The sequence below is a fragment of the Brachyhypopomus gauderio genome, chromosome 15 (genome assembly GCF_052324685.1).
Source record: "Brachyhypopomus gauderio isolate BG-103 chromosome 15, BGAUD_0.2, whole genome shotgun sequence".
Lineage (NCBI taxonomy): Eukaryota > Metazoa > Chordata > Actinopteri > Gymnotiformes > Hypopomidae > Brachyhypopomus > Brachyhypopomus gauderio.
This window is the reverse complement of record NC_135225.1, coordinates 5,710,093-5,734,345: the sequence shown is the minus strand read 5'-3', so window position 1 is coordinate 5,734,345 and position 24,253 is coordinate 5,710,093. Positions and strand designations below refer to the sequence as shown.

The 24,253-nt window shown below is 47.0% G+C and overlaps 1 long non-coding RNA gene across 1 annotated transcript in view; it reads left to right on the top strand.

Annotated features, from left to right (window-relative positions):
* The window catches only part of LOC143477085 (uncharacterized), a 37,858-nt gene extending 20,830 nt beyond the window's left edge, over positions 1-17,028 (top strand). Inside the window, exons 2-3 of the long non-coding RNA XR_013121462.1 lie at positions 4,237-4,352; positions 16,893-17,028. This is a non-coding gene — a long non-coding RNA (uncharacterized LOC143477085). The remainder of the gene's footprint in view (positions 1-4,236; positions 4,353-16,892) is intronic.
* Positions 17,029-24,253: the final 7,225 nt, after the last annotated feature.

Genomic DNA, 24,253 nt, shown 5'->3' with positions numbered 1-24,253 from the left:
TTGCATTTCGGTGCTAAACCAACCAGAAGGCTGTGGTATGTAGCAGTGTGCCTTTGCTTCTGTCCCACAGCTTCATAATAATCACTCACGAAGCATCACATTACCTGAACTAAACAGCCAAGTCCTGTTACATGTATAGAAATTGGCTTGAAAGATGTGCTAGTACCATTTAAGCCTATTAACCTTAAAATAGAGTTAAATTGGATGATGTGTATCACAAACTGAAATCTAAACTTATAATTTTTCTTATTTATAAATGAGGTGTGTCATGTAACGTTATGCAAAAACAGCAGTATAGAATTTATTCAACTCCATGAACACACAGCAGCATTGAACCAAAATGGAAATCTGGCCAATGACAGCATTTCAGACTGCACACTCAAGCTGGTTCCTGCTTCAATATGATGTTTCAGAAGTAGTTCCTTTAAAAAAACAAGTTGCCGTTTGAAGGTTTAATCTGGGAAAACAGAGACATCTCTAGGATTATCTTAAACGACTTTAACATGTCGGTACACGACGACGTGTAGTGTAGCTGGCAAGGGCTAAGCGTAAAGGTAATGACGAACTGAATGGCAAAGCCGGATGAGGCCATGTCATCTTAGGGCTAGTTAGCTCTGGGCTAGCAGTTACCACTTGCCGTTTAAACATGATAGACTGATTGAAATGACTTCATACTCCTTCTGGCTGAGTTTGAAAACTCTGTCACATTGTTGCATGTCGAGCGACGACTCCTTCAATGAGACGCTTGTTTCCAAAAACGCTAGAACTAAAACTACTTTGCCAGAGTTTGAACAGGCATTTCCTTGATTTTGTGCTCCCATTCAGCAAGGGGAATATACACATTTCAGCTGAAACAAAAAGGAAAAAAAAGGCTTGCGGTTAAGTTCTTACTTCAGAATAGAGTCTGAGCCCCGAGGGCCTGCACGGAGCGCTGAGAGAAGCTAGAGTCCTACCTGCTGGGAGGGAGATCACTGCCGAACGTCGTGCTGGGGGTCAGCGGAACAGTTTGCCGTCAGCTTGATGTTTCTTTTGCCTTGCATCACTGTGTTTACTGCTGGTAGGTAGATAGGGGTGTGTACCAAAGAGAAGTAAAGGAATAAAATAGTTTATGAAAGGACTGAGCTGGAGATTTCAAGGTGGGTTGTTGCCAATGTAGACACAGGTAGTGTTGCACACTGGAGTTTGTCTCGTAAGCATTTAAAAGGCAACAGTACCATCCCCTTTACATTGTGACATTCAGGTGGTGCAATATCCCCAGGATTTTATTAGAAATGACCTGTTTGAGGGGAAACATGCCCCAAACATTTTATTGTTGACATTTACAGTGCGGCTCCACAGGAAATAACTGATGATGATATCATTTATTTGAAGGAGATACAGCAGGAGTAGGTGGAACACTTAACCTGTTTGTTTGGGGAAATGGTATTCCTTTGCTAATTTCCCTTTGATAAGTATCTGACAGCTCATAGTCAGACGCTTTATCTCCAGCTGAAGAAAATGGTTTCTTCAGAGTGTGAATTGATTTTGCAGGAAGCTGGTGCTACACAGCATCTGAAAGAGCTCAGTGCTTTTTAAAATTGCACCCATTTTTTGGCTTTTCTATTTGCATGTAAATTATCAATTACTGCTTTTGGCAGGGCTCTGCCACTGTAGTTCTGTCTGGAATGAGAGAGTGCTGTTAGACGGAGCTGTGTTAGTTCACCTTAACAAATCATTTTAGTACTCTCCTCTCCAGATGCAATTACCAACTGTTTGCTCCGTTGGCTACATTGATTTTTTTTTTCTCCCCGCATGTCTCTGCATTAAGTCTGTTTCGTTTTTTCTTTTTTAATTGAAGAGAGGGAGTGTATTATGAGTAAGGTGTACTTAAAGGTTCTTCTCGATTCCTGGACACCTCATACAAAATAATGCAGTGGAGTGAGACTACAGCTCCTCAGCTGCACACTTCAGCCGACGTGATTAGGATTACAGCTGAACAGCAGAGAATCCGCAGCGTGAGAGAAGTGACGGATCACACCAGCCGGATATGCTGGTATGAAATGGCAAACTTGGACAGAATGGCAGATGCATAGTAGATGCAGATTTTTATAGCATAAAGTGGTCTGTCATTGTTGATCTTCATTCGTTATGTTTATCAAAGTCCTAGTAGAACGGACATAAACCATGTCTGTCTATGTGGCTAATGGGAATGAAATAGTTTTTAAAAAGGAAAGAAACCATTAAACCTTGGCTAAGATTAGCTTGCTATTTTCTTTAACATTAAGCAAAGGGGGACTGTAATAATTAAGGTATGCTCACAGTGACATCTACGCTCCTTCTGAAAGAACGGTGCTTCTGAAAGCAAGCTAATGAATGTTTTGCGCTGGTTACAATTACACCGTTGCTAGTTGCTTCAGCAGGTTCACCTGTCTTAACAAGTAACAAGTGAATGTAAGGCATGTGTGTGAGCCCTCATTCATGCGGTTGTCTCTGGTCAGCTTCAGCAAATCGCTCTGGCCTGGTCTGAGTCAAAAAGCAAAAGTTGGCCCACACGACAACATTTCAGCCAGCATCGGTCCAGCTCTGGCCTGGTTCTGCCAGCAGGGATGCTCCGAACACCGCCAGCTTTGCGGAGGCCCCACAGAAATCTGGCCTAGGGAGCTGGTACTGCAGGATATGTGTAGCAGTAATAATATCACAGCCACATGAGTGGAGGAAGCTAATTGTGCATGTTAATGCTGCTCTTCACACACCATAAGAAAAGAGCTCAGTGGTGGTGCACTTTACGAACTTGAGCAAACTGTGTTGACTTGAACGTACCTTCTTTGATGATCTGTCAAAACACACCTTGTTCCTCCAAAACGACGAGCAATTTTTTTTAAGCTCTTGGCTGTATAGTTAATTATCAGAAAATACTAAAAAAATGATGGCATGCTGTGTAGTGTCATTTTTTTCTACCCAGACTTTCCCCTTTAAATGCAAGTGCTGATCTGCACCGAATTTTCTACTACATTTATTTCCTCACAAATGTTTGCATATTTCAGTGATTGCTTTCTTGGTTGATTCAGATTTGCAGAAATGGTGGTTGTTCTCTCCTGGGGAGACGCAAACGCTCGTTTTTGACACACTGATTGTGTTTCTGCAAATTGGTCAATTGTTCCACTTGCACTAAGGCTTGTAGGTGGTGTTTCACTGGTAGGTGCGAGCGGATCCAGTTTCTGATCGTTCACGTTGGTGTTTGATCTAATAAGACGCTGCCAAACATACTCAGCATGTGGTCCTCTTAGCAGATGTTTCTGCTCATGAAAATGCATTATTATTTTCAATTAATTATTGCTACAGGTTAAAACTTTGATCAGCTCTGTTTCCTATATCTCCATCACCACAGTGCAGCACATCTCTGAGTGTTTGCCCTGCTTTCTGAGGCTGAAACTGAGTCTCATACTGAGAAAACTGAGGCAGTGGGCCATTGGATCCACTTAACAGCTATCTGGGCCTGGCCCATTGAGAAGAGCCTGACATTACCACCTACAGATTCCTCTTCCGTGGTACTGCTTCACCTTCTCTATGGTGCCGCTCCGAGAGGGACCCCAGAACCCAGCCCTGGGGCACACACTCATGCCAACAGGCTTAAGGGTCTCCACCACTGTCACTTATACACAGTTAATAGCCACTTAATAGGCTTACCTGTCAATGTGCCGTGAGTTGTGAGATCAGTAAATTAGATTTGGCGCTGACATGTACCACCATACGTGTTTATGGTACTCCCATGGTTCCATAAAGTATTGCCCTCTCTCCTGTTCCCATCCACTCTTGCTTCCGCTGCCGTTACCTTGCAGTGAACTGTGAAGGAGCTTACCCAGGCGTTCAGAAAACGTATCGTATTAAACTGTGGTAACTGCTATATGTAATGAATTTTGGATTAGAAGCGACAAAGCGGCTCTGTGATAACCTTTTGGAAGGACACTGTACAGGAGCAGGGGAGGTGGGGGTGGGGTCGTGCGGCCCGGACGCCACCGTATCTGCCCAGCCGCTCGCGGTCAGGTGTCCGTGTCTCGTGGCACTCGAACGTGGAGCTCCTGGTGCTGTGCAGACACGCCGTGGTGCAGAAACGGGGCGGGGGCAGGAAATGTCAGATGTCAGCTCGCCGGGGGGCCACGTGTGAAACGAATCGCCCCGATGGAGAGCCCCCTTCCCCCTTGGGAGGGTGCTTTTAATTTGGGGGCTGAATGTAACATGTACTTTATCTCTTGGCAGGTGCGGTGGAGCCCCGTGTACAGCGGAGCAGGGAAAGGGACCTTCCCCACGGACTATATGAAGGGAGGGGAGGGGGAGGGGGGGCCGCTTACAAGACAAGACTGCAGAGCAACCAGGTTAGACATTTTCTATAGCTTTAACATGATTGTGTTGTTTGTTTATTGGGGGGAGGGGAGGTTTTCTTGTTTAACTACATGGTTGCTGGATGCCCTTAACATCATTTACTACCGTTTGTGGAGTTCTTCATTCCGACTGTCCCTAGGAACATCACCCCTTTCTTCACTCGCTTCTGTCTTTCTCTTTTGGTGTTTCCTTTGATGCTCCCACAATTGTCTTGTGTTAATGCGTGCCACGGTGGAGTCGTGCAAGCGGTGAACGTGTGAGCAATGTTTTTATGATTCCCGTGAAGGAACGTGTCGCAATACACGGACATTTAGTGTGCTCACTCATCAGGCTGTCTAAGTTCGTTTACTCACAACCCAAACTTTAAAACTTCAAGACCTGTGTTCCTGTTCAGTTTGTGAGCTCTGGTGGTACTCCAAGCTCTTTGAACCATGCAGGCTTTCCGGGCTGTGTCAGGGCCCTTGCCTGGCAGGCATCTGTGCGATATGTTGTGAAATGTCTGCTCGTTTGAGACGTTTGTGGCCAGTGAGCTGGGCGCATGACAGAGGAAGCGTTGGGTTAATCTGTGCAACCTGGAGGGCTGTGAGTAATGTGCAGGAGCTCTGAAGCATCTGCTAGTGTTTCTGTGCAGGGGCCCCTCCCTGCATCTGAGCCTGGCTGACGTCTGTGGACGCCTCGGGCCCTCGGGGCCCCAGCACCTGCATAATGGAACAACGGAGCAAAAATGAGAGAGGGGGGGATCAGATGACAGAAGCTTAGGTTTCTCACTGCAAGCTTTTCTTGTTTTTGACTTTCACCAGGAAAACATATTGATCTAATAGGGGCATTGATAGTATTGAACAACCTTGTTGTTTCACACACATTCATTTTATCGAAAGTTGCCATTTGTATTTATTTATGCTAGCTCCCTCCAGTGTCTGGTATGCTCTGGCCGAAAACGGATTTCTACGAAATCACTGATCAGTGCCTTACACAGATATTTAAAATAATATATTTATATAATATTTTCTCCAGCTTTTTGGTAAGAGATTAAAAATTGGGCCAGCCGGAGGGAAAATAAATAAATAAATACTCACGGGTTGTGGTGGTTAATCTCGCTTAGTGCAGTGTGAATGCTGAGCAGTGCCGCGGCCTGACAAACATCTGCCTCACACGCAGTCGAGCGGGATCAGCTAAAGCGATTAGCGTGCTAGCGTCGGCCCGCGGAGACTGGCGCTCGCTCCCGAAGCCTGAGCTCTCCGCCCACGCTCCACCTGGAACACTGACACGCACGGAGGGAGGTGCGGCTCCGGTGGCAGCCGCCACACACCTCGCGAACGCCGCGCTAACCGCTCTGATACCGATCTGGATCGGAGCTCTGCTCCGCCCTTTGCAACAAAGCGTGCCATAGCGCTGAATATCGAACAATCCGGCTAGGATAACGTGCTTATCGCAGCTGTTTTTTTATGTCAGAAGTGCAGTTTATTAATTGAAAAGTATGTAATGAAATGTGCTGTTCGTTAGGGTGTAATTGTGATTTTACACATCCTTTGCACTCAGAGTGGGCCTCTTTTAAGATGGAAGAAATCCTTCCGCTGTGACTTGCAAGAGAAGACTGTATCCTGCACAGGCTTTCACAGTTAACCTCATTAAAGGGAAGGAGGGGTGATATTTCCTGTAAGGGGTTTCTCTTGCTATTTCTTTCATTCCCCCCCCCCCCCCCCCGCCTCTCATTCACTCTCTGTTTCCCTCCCCTCCCCCCTCATCCTGAAGCGTTTCTGGTGGTGGCAGACGTAGCGCGTAGCAGTGCGGTACGAGTAGTCTGCGTTCTTCAGACACGCTGCCTCCAGTGTTCAGTGTTCTATTACCCTCTCACACTGTATGGCCGCTCACACCCACACCATTATTTTCGACCATGGCGTTTACCTTTTGGACAACCTGAAAATGAGCCACAATAGCGTGTGTGGTCATAAATGAAGACGGCTTCAGCCTGCCGCTTCTGTTTGGCGTTCGCTCAGGGTGATGTTTCGGATCGGAGGAAACATGGATTCTCTGTATTCGTGGCGAGGAGCATCGTGTGCCCAGGCACCCGTGTTATGCAGGGAGAAATGAACTTGACAGGAAAGTTCTTTCTGAGAGCGTGCTTGTGCCACACAGTGGACATGATAAAGTGAGAGCATGTCAGGACTGACAGGAATTAGCATCAGCGTACCAGCTAGTCCTGCACCCAGGAGCATGTCAGGACTGACAGGAATTAGCATCAGTGTACCAGCTAGACCTGCACCTAGCAGCTCAGTGCTGTTGGATCTCAAACTTCCATGTGGCATTTCTTGGAAGGTGAACACGTTCAGAAAACCTACAGTGTCCGTTATTCTTCTCATGTTTCCACAGGTCTGTGGGAAGGTAGGCTCACTTCGAGCATTACGCAAGAGTACAAGATCCCCAACACTGTCCAAACCATCCAGACCATCACTGAACGTGCTCTAATGTAGCAATTATTGTTTAGTTAAATATTGCTTGGTTATTATTCTTTGAGGGTTCCGCTTAATACAGGCAGTAGTTTCATTCTTTCCAAGACAATGTTCCTCAGCAACGTTCCTTAATTCCTCAGCATGGTCCAGATGTGGTAGCTCCCTCTTCTAGCAGGCAGTGTAGTGAGCGCTCTTTTCCTTTAAATGTCCTTCAGTACACGAGAGGAGAGAGCTGAGGCGGGCATCTCTCTGGACGCCTCTGTGCCCTCTTTATGCAAATGACAGCCACATATAGGGAGCCAGGAGAGGTGTTTGAAAGGGGTCAGAGTTTGCAGTAGATGGTGTCCTGAGACCAGGCCAAGGATGCAGGCTCAGAGGCATTATGAAATGGGCCATCAGCGTTCTGTGGGCCTGGACTTTACTGGGTCATTGCGAAATCAAAAGCACTGATGTAGGTAGTTCAGGGGTGGTAAGCACATATCAGACTTATTCCTAAAACCCAGCTATTAAAGCATCATCCTTTAGACTTGGTTTAAAAAAGACAGCCTTTAACCTACAGTCAAATATGTAAGATATATTTGATATATTTGTAAACATATTGGATCTGAAACTGGGGAATAGTCTAACCCTTTGTCAATTACTCATGAGTGGAAAATAACATTTGAACCATTAAATGGTCGCAAATATATGCCGCCCTTGACATGAAGTTATATGATTACAAAAGATGTTTTCTGCTGGCCTGTCAGGCCATGCAGCCATGATGAATGAATGTAATATGCTGTGCGTGAGGAGGGGACACGTTCATTAATGGGCCTCTATAATTTGAACGATGCACTTAGAATGCTGCTTGTGCACAGAGGCTGATTGTTTCTGAACGATCTAATCTTGTTGTGTTGCGTCTCCCCCATTCATGTCAGTAAACAGGAAAACAATGTGCTCATTTGAATAATATCACAAATGGTGTGGTTCCTGGCACTCCCGGGCTGTGCTGAGTGAAAGGTGCCAGCCCTCGGGGTCTGGCTGGGGAGGAATAAATCACTCCTGTTCACACAATTACAAACCTGTGGACGATTCATCTACACAGGATATGTGAATTACTTATCTGGATATGTCGACAGATAGTATCACAGCCGCACGACGTCGTTCACAGGCACAGATTGATATTTTCATATTCCCTAAGCAGTTCAACATGCGTCGGGACGGGAACAGTCTGGATGGTATAATTGCCGTCTAATTTCAGAACGGAGACGATGACAGAGACGGGGCGGGTGAAGCCTTGTGTTGGTCGCGCCATACCTGTCCACCTAGGCCTTAATAAAGCTTCACGATCCGAACAAACTGCGTCTCTCAGCTCCACGTCGTGGGAAATTCTCCCATTTACTTACTAACGATTGAGGTAATGTGAGATATTGGTATTACTGTCTGGCTGTGTTTGATTTACGGATCTGGTCTTTAGGATGGTAAGCTGAAGCCCATACCGATTCAGCCCAGACTTTGCATTTAAATTTGTATTTATTGCGCTTCCCGTTTTTATGCGTAATGGGCAGCGGGCGATGCTCTCCGTGTTGGACGCTGTCCTTCTTGATGAAGGTCTGACAGCCGTGGGCCTGGTGCGCTCCACCCTTCATCCACTCCAGGCTCCGTCACTCGTATATTTTCATTCCCCGGGCGAGGGCTCTTTATGAACTCTATAAAGAGAGACAGATGCGTGCTCCTTTAGCTCCTCCCAGCTGGGGCGGGCTTCTCCGCCCTAGACGTGGTTGTCGCCCTGCCCCCAGTCCTGACCTGTTCGTACCGCCAGCCCCTGTGGGCGCGTCCCAAACGGGACGTGTGGTTCAGAGAAGCAGCGGGGTGGTGTGTTAACGTGTGGAAAGGGTGAGAAGTGTTGGGAAAGGAGCAGGGGATTCTACATCTGATCTCTTTCTCCAACGAGGCGGACTTCTCTAGCTTCTCTGAATCCAGAGGTGGAGAGTTTGAAAGGGGCCCAGCCTGGGTCTGAGGCCCGTGGCTTCATGGAGGGCAGGACCTTGGAACGGGCCTCTGGTGCAGCCTCATACCTGCCTGATAAAGGTCTCACACACTGGCTGTAAAACACTGTCTGCTGAGTGTTTAGATTCTTAGGGAAGGAGGAGGTTTAGTATTGTTCTTGGAAATACTTTGTACACTTTGTGCCAGTGTTTTGAGGTGTGTCTGTTAGATGTAAACTTGGGGAGGTCTTCCATGTTTATGTTTAGTGTCACAGTCAAATTTTATCACCTATTGGTGTGAACTGTAAATGCATGGCAAATATCCATGCTTGCTATGCTAACTGTCTTTACCTTAATGTCTATCTAACACAACCGAATGGACACCACACACACACACTTATAGGTGTGCAAGGGTGCACAAACAAATCAGATAGTTGCATTGCAGAGGTGCAGTGCATGGCAGTGCTGTCCAGACCAACGTAGCCGAGGATGTTTTACTGCCCCCGGCCTGATTGTGAGTGTCTGAGGCAGTCCCGGGGTTGTGGGGTGAGTCCTACCGATCACTCCAGCTTCATCTAACGCACATGCTCACACTCAACTGTTGGCCTGACCTCTCACCTTAGCCACAGCCGAAAAACCTAGGAAGAGATAAAGGAAGAATGAAGGGAAGAAAGAAAGACTGGGTCGCCCCCCCGCACACACACACACACACACACACACACACACACACACACACACACACGTGTCCCCATGTGTCCTCATCTGTCAGAATAAGATATTTCCAGCTCTTTAAGCTCCAAGCAGCCCATCTCGATGTCATCACCATCATGCCCCTGCTGTTGGCTAAAAAGGCTCAGGTGGTGGTACAGCGTGTGTCTGTGGTACAGCGTGTGTGGGGGGGTACGGCGTGTGTGGGGGGGTACGGCGTGTGGGGGGGGGGTACGGCATGTGTGGGGGGTACGGCGTGTGTCCGTTATCCAGCGTGTGTTGGTGGTACTGCATGTGTCGGTGGTACTGCATGTGTCGGTGGTACGGCGTGTGTCGTGGGTATGGCGTGTAGGGGTGCAGGAAAAAATTGATTTGAGCTCGAATCGCGTTTCTAACATTAAACGATTCAGAATCGATTCTCATTTTTTTTTTATCGATTTTTTTTTTCGGGTGCGTGTGTGCCTTCTCAGCCACCGTAGTGCTAGGCAAAACAAGGAAACAGCTTTGACTATGTGCAGGCATGCTAGTAAAGCTACAGCGGGTTGTGTAGTGTACGGTAGTTGTTGTTGCGCCGCTAAAGTATGAAGTCCAAACGGCTCCGCGGTCTTTGAAAGCAACCATTTGGAAACACTTTTGACCACCAACCCGGCCCGGGTTAGAATGGGCTTGATCGTTTGCACACGCATAAAGACGCTACAGATGATATTCAGGAGTTACAATCAGTGATTATAACCTAAGCGTGTGGCTTAGCCTAAGCCTAATTCTTGTACAAAGCAATTTGTTGTTTTTACAGAAAGAGCAGTATTTTTGTATAATAAAATTTTTGAGTAGTGGCCAGTTCTGGCAGCTAGCCTAAGCCTACCGATTTTATTTACTTTACTACAGTTTTATTAGTTTAATGTAGTGTTCTGAGTGTCAGCCTCAAACAGACATGTTGTCTTGGATTTACCTTTGTGTGTTTACATTATTGCAATGTGTTGATAAAACCTTTACAATTATAATATCTTTATAAATGTACTCTGCTTTCATGCCAGCAGACCGAAGTAGCTCGTTTTGAATTGAGAATCGTTTTTGAATCGGAAAATAATCGTTTTTGAATCGAATCGTTGGGATCTGAAAGAATTGGGAAAAAATTGAATCGTGACCCCAAGAATCGATTCTGAATCGAATCGTGGGATTCCCAAAGATTCACAGCCCTAACGGCGTGTGTCGGTGGTACGGCGTGTGTCGGTGGTACGGCGTGTGTCGGTGGTACGGCGTGTGTCAGTGGTACGGCGTGTGTCGGTGGTTTGGCGTGTGTCATGGTCAAGCGTGTGTTGGTGGTACGGCGTGTGTCGGGGGTACGGCGTGTGTCATGGTCAAGCGTGTGTCGGTGGTACAGTCCAGCCCTTCCTGAAGTGCACCAGAATCCAATCGTCCAGGATTGCTGGGACTGTGTTCTTTATGAGAAAGCACAGAGCAGTATGAGGGAGGTCATGACAGCAGCGTGTGCTGTGGCTCGGGAAGCGGCGCTAATATGTGACGGGGATTTGTTGTTGCTGGGATTTGTTTTGTTTTGTTCAACAGGGTTTGTTTTCAGTCTTTGAGGATGAGGCCGTTTTGCAGTGTCGCCGTATGCTTGTCTTGTTTGATCAGTATCGCATGTTCAACGCTGGCGCATCCACCAGTGCCATTTGTAAGGAGCCCCGTCTCGTTGGTGTGGATGAATGTGTGTGTGTGTGTGTGTGTGTGTGTGTGTGTGTGTGTGTGTGTGTTTCGTGACTGCGGGGCGTGGCCGCTGCCGCTCACACCACTGACAAAGGAATCCCACTGCATGCAGAGTCTCTGCGCCGCGTGTAACGTGCACAAGTGTCTGTGCCACCTGAGCTGCGGGAGCAGAATTTCGCAGCGAGGCAGAGCAGGAAGTGTTGGTCACAGCTGCCGACGCTCGGGGCTGGACTGATGGCTCGACCCGCTCTGTCACACTCCACATCTCGCTTCAGTGCTTTTGCCTTTCAGTGCCGAATTCTGGAATTGCTTTGATTTCTTTTAAACGGGAGTGAAAAATGTGAAGAAAGAAAAAAAAAAACACGTTCTAATCTGTGTCAAAACTGACAGCCATCTTACCCTAAGCCTGGGATGAAGTACATGTGTGATATGTCAGAAATTGAAATTAGGAAGCGGGTGGGGGAGGGGGAGGTGTGTGTGTGTGTGTGTGTGGGGGGGGGGTCGATGATTGTGTTTGGTGATTTCTAAAGCCCTCCCTCGTGACTCGGATGTGTTGGCTCTGAAACACGGCGTGTCGGTTTGTTCTCTTTAAGTTAACGTGGCTGCGCGGGGGGGCTGGGTGCGCGGGGGGGGAGGGCTGGGTGCGGGGGGGGGGGGGTGGTTCTGGGTGTGGAGCCCTCTGGTCGAGCTCATCTCCTCACTCACGCTCTCTCCTGGAGCTGCAGGAACGTGACATTATTTTCGTTCCTCACTCGAGGCATTTCCGAGCACTAACAAAGGGAGAAGGAGGTGATGAAACTACGGAGGAAGTCATTTAGTGTGTCCTGGTGCGCCAGCTCCAACACTGGCTGTCTGCTGCTGCCTTGCTTATAGTGCTTTTGTTGTCATTATTTCCACTCTCCAGATTGTGAAGTTTGCATGTTTGTGAAGCTCCTTTGTTACGTTCAGTTCTGCTGCACTGCCATCTGGAGCCCTTCAATTTATTTTTCAAATTGTTTTGCGTTTATATTCTCCTTGCTCACACATTTGCAGATGAATATATTGCTTTCTTTTAGAAAACATCAAAAACGAGCTCCCTGTGTGTGCTTTAAAGCAAGTGTGTTTCTTTCCCCCTGATTTCGTGGCCCAACATGATATTATGGCGCTTGATCCCGGAGAAGTCACAAGCTTCTGCCCAGCTCATGAGCAGCGACGTCCCCCGGGGAGCTGGAGTTGTTTTAATCCCTTCACTAACCGTCTTCTCCTCACTAATGGAAGCCGGCCAGAAGAATGCCTCCGTCTGAGCTGGAGACCTGGCTGTTTTTGTCATCTTGGGCTTCAATCTCACCTCGGTGACCACTGGGGAGGAACCCACTGAGGTCCCGCACACGGGACCTTTGACAACCAGATACCAATAAACAAGGATTTCGCGCAGCAGAGAAAAATAGCCGCAGTAATTGTTAGCTACGTTTAGGCGGTGGCATGGAGGCAGGGCTCGCCCGCGCGACTCGTCCTGGTGTCGGGCTCGTGGAAGCCCGCCGCTCTCTCTGGCCGTGCGCACGTCTGGGCCTGTCTGCCGGGCTTGGGCCTGTCTGCCGGGCTTGGGCCTGTCTGCCGGGCTTGGCCCAGCGCCGCCGGTTGGTACGCTTGGCACCTCGCCTGTCTCACTGGAGTTTGAATGAAAGGGCCCTTGTGAACTTGTGGGCTACTGTGGCATTTTCCAGCTGCTAAGCTGAGTAATTAAAATAATAATCCCCATATATATATATATATATATATATATATATATATATATATATATATATATATATATATATATATATATATATATATATATATATTCTTTCGATGATGAAACTCGAAGAATTTCAGAACCCAAATTGTTGCCTCTGTATTTGGCATTTGATTAGTAGATTGTAATTGAGAATAAGTGAAGGGGACTATTTATGAAGCCACCCTGCTCATATATTTTATAGCACTGGTAATGTATAGCGTCTCCAAGCCTGCTGGTATCGTATATATGACTCTCAGCTTTGCTTTTTGATGTATACTTTGGCACCGTGAGATCTTCGACTCAGTTAAGCCTATTCACAGTGAAGGATGCTTCTCTGGGGTGTTTGATGCTTCTGTGGGGTGTTTGATGGGTTTGCATCCTCCTGTCACTTGCTCTCTCGCACTAACATAAACCAGTTTGATCCATAGCTGAAGAGAACAGATTTATCCCCTCCCCGGGGACTTACATGTGCACGAGATCACGAGTGTGTCGTCTTGTTCCCTCCCTCTACCCGGGCTGATTGAAATTCAAATGTAATCCCAGTGAAATGCCAGAGCTAAGTTTTACACAGTGCGCCGGCGATAGCTGCTATTCTTTCATTGATGACCCTTGTTGGGTCGCCTCTCCCCCTCATTTTGCCGCTCAGCTGAGCCCAGCGTGCAGCGCACGGGGAGGCCGCCTCCCACGTCCCTCTCGTGCGAGCGGCGCTGTGTGACTCGTTCCACCGAGGCCCTTGCAGGAAGCCCAGTCGGATGAGGACGTGTTCACGGTCTCTGCGGACCCGCGCGGGGAAGGTAAACAAAGGTACACTCCGCACATAGGAGCACCTGCTTGCTAATTAGTGCTCAGTGCTTGTGCAGAACGTCCCCTCTCAGACCTCCGTCTAGCCCACACGTGCTAAAACGTACATTCCGACACTAATGTTGAGGGAACACGCACAAATAAACTAGAACAGGAAAAAAAAAACCCCAAATCTCTCTAGTGAATTGATCCCGAAATGAATGATTCAGATCTGTGCATTGCGTGTTTTGCTGGCTGCTCTGCTTAATAGCATCCGCTGGAGATTAATCCTGATGTAAGATGATCACAGCGTGAGAGATATTCCACCGAGAGTCTCCCCTCTTTGCCTTTACTCTGTGTGGCAGAGAGACAAAGCCTAAACAGGCAGAATTTATTTCACCTCTAGAGGCCCTTAAATAAACACTGGCGAGTCAGAGCCCACTTCTGCTGGGTAATTTGCTGTTGCATGCAGCTCCGTGATAATGTTTTGTAAGCAGAGCTCTTAGCATCAATATTGAGCCAGGAGAAGAAGCACATGCCCACATTCCATTTTTCTTACTGGATGTTTATGAGTTGCAGCTAGTAAGTTAAATCCTGTTTCTCATTCAGATGAGTTTAGCTCCATGATGGAATGCTCTGCCAAGCTTGGCTAATGTCTGTGGAATACTTCATTACTTCATTCTATTGGAAGACGTTGCACTACATTGCACACTCAGACTCTATCAGTATGAGACCTAGAGCAGAAAAAAACGGAAGAAAATAAATCTGCAATTAATACACACGTATGTTTAATTATTGAAATTCAAAGGACAAAACCATCAGCAGTGATGGTCAATGAGAAGTGTGAGATAGCAGTTGGTATGAATATGTGTGTGTGTGTGTGTGTGTGTGTGTGTGTGTGTGTGTGTGTGTGTGTGTGTGTGTGCGTGTGTGTGTGTGTGTGTGTGTGTGTGTTGTGTGTGTTGTGCCTGCTCGCCCCTTGGCTGCACCTGCACTAATTGTATGTGTGCAGCTGTGATGAGAGAGCCGTGCTCCAGCTGGGAGAGCTTGTTGAGCAGACACACAAGCCCGGCAAGCTAAACACCCCAGTAAGTCCCTCCTTGACTCAGCTAATGAATGTGGAGCACAGACAATGCAGTCCAATCCAAGAGCCCATCTGAGCGCCCACGCCATCCAAGAACAGGGGGGAGGTCCGTCTCAGATGTCTCTCACTTTGTGTTCGGCGAGCGCCAAAGTGTGGCTAATCAGGCCGCGGCGGTGCGCGCCTCGTCTTCTCCGCCGCCTGCTCTCCCCTCTTTTATCGTCGGTGTGTTCTTGCTTTCCTCCGGCCTCCCGCCGCACCGCGTCTCGGCGAGCAAACCGCCACCTCGCTCCCTCGTCCTGTCAGACAGGAGCTTTGTGATTATGTGCAGGCGCACAGAGGCCTAGCAGGGTGTGCCACCAGAAGTTGGCGTACAGAACCTAATTGGACCCATTAAAGCAGCGGTGACTGGATGCTGGAGCAGCTGTTGTCCTTCAGGAATAAGTGCATCATTCTTGGGCCTAAACGTTATTTTCAGTAAGTCCTCAGGCTGTGGCATCCTGAATAAAGCCTGTAGACATTCACCAGAGAAGGACACTGTCATATTCTTCACATTTTCCTTCTGTTTGAGGATGTAAAAAAAACCAAACTGGATAACATTGACTTAATTAAACAGATATGTCCAATTTAATTTGGCTCAAACACTGGGAAATATATGAAAGGGTCGCATTAACCAGGCATATTTAACTGTAATTAAATGAGAGGGAGAGTGCAGTAATACATTAATACATACAAGGAAGATTTTTATTTATTTATTTGAACGTAAGTGAGAAGGAAGAGTGTGCATAAATTCTGGGAGACCATGAGGAGACATTCTCAAATGCTGGAGCACCAACGAGTTAAAATTATAACCGCTGTAATAGGGCCATTAATAGTCCAAGCATGAGCCCATTAGAATATCAGCAGTTTCACTTATCCAAAGGCTGACTTGAAATATTCATATGTAATTAAAGATGTGTGGGACTGAAGAGGGTGATAGTAGGCATTCAAGAAATAAACACACTGTAAAAGCTCTTTGCTTAGTTAACACAGCCTTCTCATCTGGAAGACTGCATTCCCGCTTCATCCCACGACTGCAGTCTGCTGCTGTGGCGTGCGCTGTAGTTGCCTATACGGATTGGGGAGCAGCTATACCCGTCAATGGCAATTAGCATCCCTAACATTTTGGAGTGTAGCTCAACGCGCTAATTTAGTAGCAGATAGGGTTTGTGCGTATTGTTTGTCTTTCCGTGTGGATAAGAGAGTTTCTGCTGTGGAGAACAGATGTGTGGTCTGTTGTCATACCACACCCCTGTGACACACACACTGACTTAGGACTGTAAGATATGGAAAACATTCTGTGCTTACATTCTGTGGTTACAGTGCCGCATATTAACAATTTGACAATTCATATGACACCCTGTGTTGAAGATTGTGGAACATGTTTTTTGACATGTTCTTGACATGTTTTTTTTTTTATTGTGTGCTTCAGTTGTGTGAAAGTCGAATTGGTGACGACCAAAACTGAGTAATGATGAAGATTCGTATGTGTACTCACAGAACATTTGGTGTAAATATTCGAGTTGTTCAAGTACTTGTATATTTTTTTGTGCTATCATCTTACCCGAGTATAGTATTACGAGTCAACAAATGATACGTTGTGTAACTCGGCTACAACTTCGTATGTATTTTAGCTCATTTGGCTATGAATACAGAATATAGCAAGACGCCGGCTGTTGCTTCAAATTAGCCTGTTTTATCTACTATGTATTTGTTTCCATAACTGCGGCATAAAATGTGTATCTGACTGCTGCATCACGATTGTTACCCTGCAACGTAACAAACCTTGTACCATGTACTGTTGAGAAAAAAAATGCAATTGCCACATTACAAATATTTTCATAGATGATGTATAAACTTATGCATTATCTTGTGAATTAAATGTCAAATGTGACCTTAATTAACAGGTTGTTTTTTTTTTTACATCACTACTAAAAAATCCTAGAATTTTAAGTGGCCTTATGTAGCGTGATGTTTTTTTTGTTTATTTATTTATTTAGTGCACTGGCCGGCACATTTACACATTAAATTTTTGTTCTCCATTCCAGATTAGCTCTATGATTGATGAGGACAAAAGAGTGGATTTGCTAAACACTAAACAAAGAAACCTCCTGCATCCTCTGGTAAGGTGCTTGATTGATGACCCTTCACTGCTCATTTCTCCTAATGGCTCTCGCCCCCCAATCACAAATTTACGATCCTACATGGTCATTGCACGGTGTGATTGCTTTCTGACCTCTGTGAAATCGTGTAATTGCGGCTAAACACAGGAACGCCTGCGTTCTGTTTGTAAAAGCCAATCGTATTTCCTAAGTGCTGGCAAACGCCGATTTTTATTTAGCATTTTTTTGAGCGCCAGCAGAACACACTGTATGACATGGGTCATAATTAGCAGCAGGGGCCTCTCAAATCACTCCACGGCTTTGTTGTTCTTTCTCACAAAGCCGGTGTCAGTTTTTCTACATGATCAATACCATCAGGCCCAATTACTGAGATGAGAAGCTTTCTGTAAAAACACAGGCAGTGTTGCATCAACAGCTCGTATAGCGTTTTCGTTGTTTTAGCTGGAGCCTCTTTAGCTATCAGAGACCCGAGTGCCGTGTGCACTGCTGGGTCTGCAGGCGGCGTGGAGATGCAGGGGGTCTGGTGGCATCTGCATTATGCTAACGAGCGCAGGACAGTGGAGCTGCGTGAACCAGATTGCCGGGAGAGAGACTTGCGAACCCTGCCAGAGAAAAGAAAGAAGGGGAGAAGCTGGGAAGAACTTCAAGTCATGCATATCAGATTATCCACAACCCTCTCACCGCCCGCACCGCCCCGCACCGCCCCGCACCGCCCCGCACCGCCCCGCCCCCTTCCTGGGCCGCCCTCTCACTTTCCCAAATTTTCTTATCATGCTCCATGAGCAAACTTGTGCACAATCTGAGCTGTGTGTCTCCAGTCACATGAGAGACAGAGGTGCTGACGCGCTGGGACACAGGCCTTGCTATTTCCTGATATTTCATAAACACACTCGTATGCACGCACAGCCCCACACACGCACGCAAGCACTCATTCACTCTCTCTCTTTCTCTCTCTCACACACACACACACGCATGCACAAAGCACTGATGCACTCACACACACACACATCCACACATTCTGTTCATTTCTGGACATTTTCAGGACAGTGGTCATGCAGAAGGTACAGATGAAGGTGGCTTCATTTTGGAGTCACTCTTGGGTCATGGGGTGCAGACCAACGCATTGTATTTTATCATCAAGGTTTTAATGAGTCCTGTTCCAGACCAACACACCGAACGTATGGTCTACAGCATGACCTTCCCAGCTGTGGCTACGCTGAATAAGTTGCTGATCCTACTAAAGAGACAAAACTCGTCCCACTGTGCTTGTGTCTCACTGATCTAACTGCCAGTACCTGTGTTGGCAAGTTTGTGATCACAGTCCATAGATGATTTCCTCAAAAATTATTTTTAACTGAACTTAAGAACATTCGGCCCCCACCCGTACACATTGCAATGTGTGATTATTTTGTCAGACTGTAAGATTGCTAAAGATTATAAACCAATTAGCCTGGTAATCATATGTACTCTACTGTTCAGCAGTGAAGACATGATTGGGGGATAAAACATGATTAAATTTATCCATGCTTTGTTAAGTGCTACATTCATTTATGTATGGCTGAGTGTAGACGGAGTGTGTAGTCCTCAAAGGTTTGAGATACTAATTAGAGATTTTTCAGCATTATTGAAAATTAAGAACGTACATGAGGCTGTATCTTGTATCAGCAAAGAAGTCCTGTGATATCACAGTGTTTTCTGTTTAATGCTGACATCTCCAGAGCAGGGGAATTACCTGTGTGTGTGTGTGTGTGTGTGTGTGTGTGTGTGTGTGTGTGTGTGTGTGTGTGTGTGTGTGTCCATGAATAATGGAGCCATTCTTCAGCTGTCTGGGCCCTGCTGTTGTACAGTGCTGGTGTGTTTGGGGGGATCGCTCAGGGCTTTAGGGCTCCTTTAAATAGCTTTAACCCTCAGCCGTCAGAGGCCAGTGTGGGACGGTGGGCTACAGTTCAAACCTAAAAGCACCAGCACGCCCCATTAAAACAGATGTGCGGGAGAAAGAACCACAGAATCGGTGTGCTGTGGCTGCCACCAACTCCATGCGTACTGGTCAGATCCTCGTGGTAATACCCGTGTTCAAACCTTTTGTTTTATGCATAATAACTCATAACCTTTCATTTTCAGACTAATCAAGTATAGACAAGCTGACGTTAAGGAGTAATGGTTTAAGCTCTTCGCTAGTTTTCTGTCGGTCGTTGATCTGGACTACACGCACGGACAGCGACCTGTCATGGAAAATTGTTTTAATCATAATTTTATTCTAATCCCCATTTGTGGTTTGGGATTTGTTTTGCTGACATACCGTGCTGACCTCAGGAAGAGGAAGCGGGTGTAAAATCACTGTGGGCAGCCCATGAGTGGCATCGCCGAACAAACCCAACAACCCAAACAAATCAGATTATGGGAACAAAATGTAAGAGGATTATTATTTTCCCCCCTCTCTCTTTCAGCGAGCACAAAGCAAACGGGAATAAAACAAAATTCCTGCACCAGCCCACTTTCCCAGGTTTGGATACAGCAGCAGTTTCTGGAAACTTCTGTCCTGTCCGTGCACAACTCTCTGACTGCAGGGATGCCCCGTCACCTGTTCTTAACACGCCAGCTAACACGTCCTTGACACTCTGGTATGATGGTGCAAAATGGCACGATCAACCCTTTTGTAGGGCTGCAACAAAGTGGTGCTTGTCCGTGAGAACGTCCCTCTTGGGTGGCACCTGTGAACACACACCTCAGTATCCCCAGCCTCTAGTAAGTGGGTGTGATTGATAGACACATGGATCATAAACAACACGTATGAATCTGCTGGGCTCGGTGTGTTCTTATGAGCTTCTGCCAGGGCCTGGTTCATGTACTTTTAACCTTGCCCACACAGACAAATGAGAACTTGAGTCCACCATTCAAAGCAGATTGAGGCTGGTGAGCAGAGACAAATAGCATTAGTGGGGAAAACCAGATCAGAGTCGGTGGGGGTGGGTGAGGCCCTGGATCTGTTAGCACACAGTGATGCAGGTAACCACGCAACCAATTGATCTGACTGATCTCGTTTGAGATGAATCATAACATTCCCTGCCAGTTTAGATTTTTTTTTCTCAATAGCCTTTTTGACCTACAGTGCCATAGGCTCTGCAAAACATACACGATTACCTGTCTGAATTGGGTTTGGGTATGTGAAGCTACCATGAAGGAATAATTCTCAAACGGATGCTGGACCAGATGTGAATGAGAGTTGGCGTGATGTGCATCTGCTGTCGAGCAATTGCAGTAAATATTCGTGACTTCAGAGCAGGCCGAGACATGATCTCATCCACTTCCGCCAGGGCATCACATGTAGGCACAAGCTCTGCAGACGTAAATCACCCTGCTCTCTTATCGCCTCATTAAAGCCTCTCTGAGCCAGGCAGGAATGAGGCACACAGAGCGGGTGTTGTTCATCAAAGAGCGAATGAGACGTATATGTGGAGGGAAGAAAGACAAAAACAGTGTGAAACGCTGATCTGTAAACCGTCCTGATGCCTTTCTCTTATTAGAGAGACATGCAATGACATGATAGCAAAAGAGACCCGCTACACACACACACACACACACTCACGCGGGTTCCTGGCATGTGTGTTTGTAGATATTTATTTGTATTTTATTTATTTACTAATTGCATTCATGTATAAGTGTATGAGTTCATACTTTTCTGTGAAGTGATGAGGTTCTTAAATAAAACCTCATTAAAATGCCTAGTTAATCACAACAAATGAGATTTTTTGGAAAAACTACCAGGACTGGGTTTTTCACTAATCAGAATTATTGGCTCATTAGAGCAGTAGTTTCCATGGCAGTTTACATAGAAGTGTAGTTTGCATAGAGGTTTCCATAGAAGATCCTGTTTTACTGTGTTGCCACCAGAAAAGAAGCAGCCAGTCCCCTTCAGATGACTATGGAGAGAAATCTGGAACTTGGTGTCAAACACACAGTAGTTTGTGAGCTGTGTTGTGTGTTATGTGTTTCCCCACATGGGCTGGAATGCTGCTTTTTAAGGGTTTTTTGGAGCCTTTTCTCTGTTGATTTCAGTTGTCTCAAATTCAGAGCGACAGACATTATCTAAATTACAGCCTTGTAGTCTGTAATGTTTGCCCCTGTTACCATTCATTAAATTACCATTGCACTTTTATTTGATACCCTGCGATATCAAGGTGACTGCCACGGCGTTCTACAGGAGATGTAAGCGGAGACTAATGCGACTCGATTTGAACAAGACCTTTGAGCGCTGTGCAGCTGTGCTCCAAAGAAATGTGGCACAAGAGAATCTGCAGTGTTTATAAAGAAGGGTGTGCAGGAGCTCTGCTCGAAGGCGCTAAAGAAAGCGACTGAAAGAGTGTGTGCGATTCGTACCGCAGCATTCAGTGTTTGCTCGCGTCTAAGTGGGCGCGTTCTGCATGTGTGCGTAGACGTCAGATGCACGCTGGGATAAAGCACCTGCCCATGTCGATCGCTAACTTTGAGGAAGCAGTAACAAAGACTCAAACGTGGTTTGTGAGGACAGAATTGCAGAGGCATTCAGGCATTTCCACTACATGTTCTCTCCATTTACATCCAGGTTGAAGTTCATGTCCATCATGACATTTGCCATGACAAAGTTGTTCAGATCCTTTATAGCTGTTCAGGCATGTTATATTTAAATAATTATTCATACATCATGCAAAAGAACATGAACTGATACATATTTTATTTTTACTCATATTTTTTCTTTCATACTCTGGTAAAATTCAAGGTATTTTCTCTATGCTAATGGAATCATATATAGATGAATGGCCATTTTCCCATGTATTGGATAGACTTGTATGGAACTTCTTGTGTGTGTGTGTGTGTGTGTGTGTGTGTGTGTGTGTGTGTGTACATGTGTAAGAGAGTGTGTGTGTGTGTGTGTGTGTGTGTGTGTGTGTGCACCCTGTACTCTGAGCACACTCTGTGTGAAGGCCCCTCATTAGTAGCCCGGTGAGCTGCTCTGTGTGAAATGCAGAGTGCGTGGGCCTCACTTCTCACTTGCTTACACACTTAATCAAATCACCTGCTTGTTTATACGCTCGGTAAAAAACCCACCCGCGCACCATTCATTTGCACCGTGCCCTGGGAGCCCCTCCTCTCTTACCCAGAAGGCCACTCACCCAGGCTGAAGGGAGGGCATGAATGGGCTCGCACCAATCACAGGACGCTCTTGGTCAGGACTGCAGCTTGCCACTGTTTTCTATTGTGTTTTAGGAAGCCTCTTGTGTTCTGAAGCGCTGAATTATTCATTTGGAATCAGTTGTGTGGTGAAGAGCATGGTAATCACCCCAGGTGTCAGGGGAACTGTGTTACATTTTCTGCTGTTAGAGTTGCATTATTAGTGTTTGAGTTCTCTTAACTCTGTGGTGGAGAGTTTATAGATATTGCATCGCATCTTTAGTTGCTCGATGAAACAGACTACAAATAGCTGCTTGTCTGCAGGTTTAGCTGCTCCCAAGCCTATTTAATGTCTGGAGCACATCTTGGAGAAATGATTCAGGGATTTTAATGGCTGCACTATGGCCCTGCTGCTGCTAATACAGGCAGCATGGCGATCCCCTCTCCGAGGAGAGAGTGTATTGATTGGAGCGGTAATATTTGTCTCATCCCTCTAAACATACAGAGAGGTAAAAAAAAAAAATAGAACCTTCCAATTCCGCTTGACGTGGAAACCGAAGGAAGAAAGACGACCGGCTGCTCGGCGCGGCGCTTGTGAAAACAATCCGATTTCCTTTTCCTGCGCAGAGTGCCCAGGTCATCAGAAACGTTCGGCGCAACTCCGGCTCGCTGTCTGCCGGGCGGAGGCCACGCTCGGCCTGCTGGGCTCGCCGGCTTTGGCATCAGAGCGCTGCAGCTAAAGGCCCGAACGTGAGGCGTGGGGAGGTGGGGTGGGGGGGTAATTGACCAGGGGCGACGCAGGAAGAGCCGGCTGACCTGATTGCTCAGCTGGCCAAGCGAGCGCGGAAGAGAGGCCCAGGGCAGTGTCCAGGGGTGGAGGGGACGGAGGGGAGGGTGGGGGCTGCTGGATAAAGCCCCCTTCCCTTCTTCAGGATGCTGGCATGTTTGCCTGCTGCTGTTCGGCCTACGTGCTCGGGTAAAGCAGAGTTGTCCGCGGGAAAATGAGCGGGAGCCACCCGGATACGGGCCATGCACACCCTCCTGACAGACCACGGCCCTTTTGAGGGAAGACGTTCTCTTTGGTCCAGGGTGTGGAGAACCTTCTTGAAGGTGTGGCTGCAGCACACAGAGTTGCGCTGTCATACAGATTTACATGATCTGAAGTCAAATACGGTTATATGACCATAGCCTGTGATATAGTGTTGCTGTGACGTAGTCCATTGGCATATCTGCTTGCTGATTCATTTATGATTCTTTTAAAAGCTCCTAGTATGTATTGCATTGTTGGTTTAATCTAGATTCCACACATACTTTTTAATTATTAAGGTGCAGCTGCTCCTTATGAAGCCTTTGTGAATGTAATGGAGCCTCTTTTCCACAATGTATACATAGACACACGGACAGCTGGAAAGGGCAAGATTCATATGACCTGCCACATGCTCACGTCTCCGCTGAGAAAACGACGTACAACGGCACTCACACAAGCCACAGTTCTGCGGAGGCTGTTGGCCCAAACCGTCCTGCCCCGAAATGTAGATACAATATTAGTTTCACTACATTCACCCCAGCTGTGAGAAGACAAAAGGGCGTGGCTGCACGTGTGTGTGTGTGTGTGTGTGTGTGTGTGTGTGTGTGTGTGTGTGTGTGTGTGTGTGTGTGTGTGTGTGTGTGTGTGTGTGTGTGTGTGTGTGTGTGTGTGTGTGTGTGTGTGTGGGCAGGCTCTGTGATGGCCCTGTCTTCCTTCACAGATTAGTTTTCAGTGCTTTAAGCCACCTTCCCGCCAGGCAGGGTCTCCGTTTCAATGACAGGGCCTCATCTGTTAGTGTCCCCCAGGCCCACGTGCCTGGCCAGTGCTCTCGGGAGAGATCCGCCCACCCCTCCACCCCTCCCCGCCTGCCATCTCCAGCACTCGCGTGGGAGTTTAATTGCTCCACCAGCCGGAGCAGACTGCACCACCCCTCCTCATTACCAGAGGACCGGCTTCCTGTTCCCCTCCACCCTACAACCCCCCCCCCCCCCCCCCCCCCCCCCCCGTCCCTCTACGGGTGGAGGCAGATAAGCAGGTGGAGGTGTGATTTAGATCGAGGAGGGAGCCAGGATGACGGCCCGCTGAAAGATTACCATCGCCCCGAGCGGAC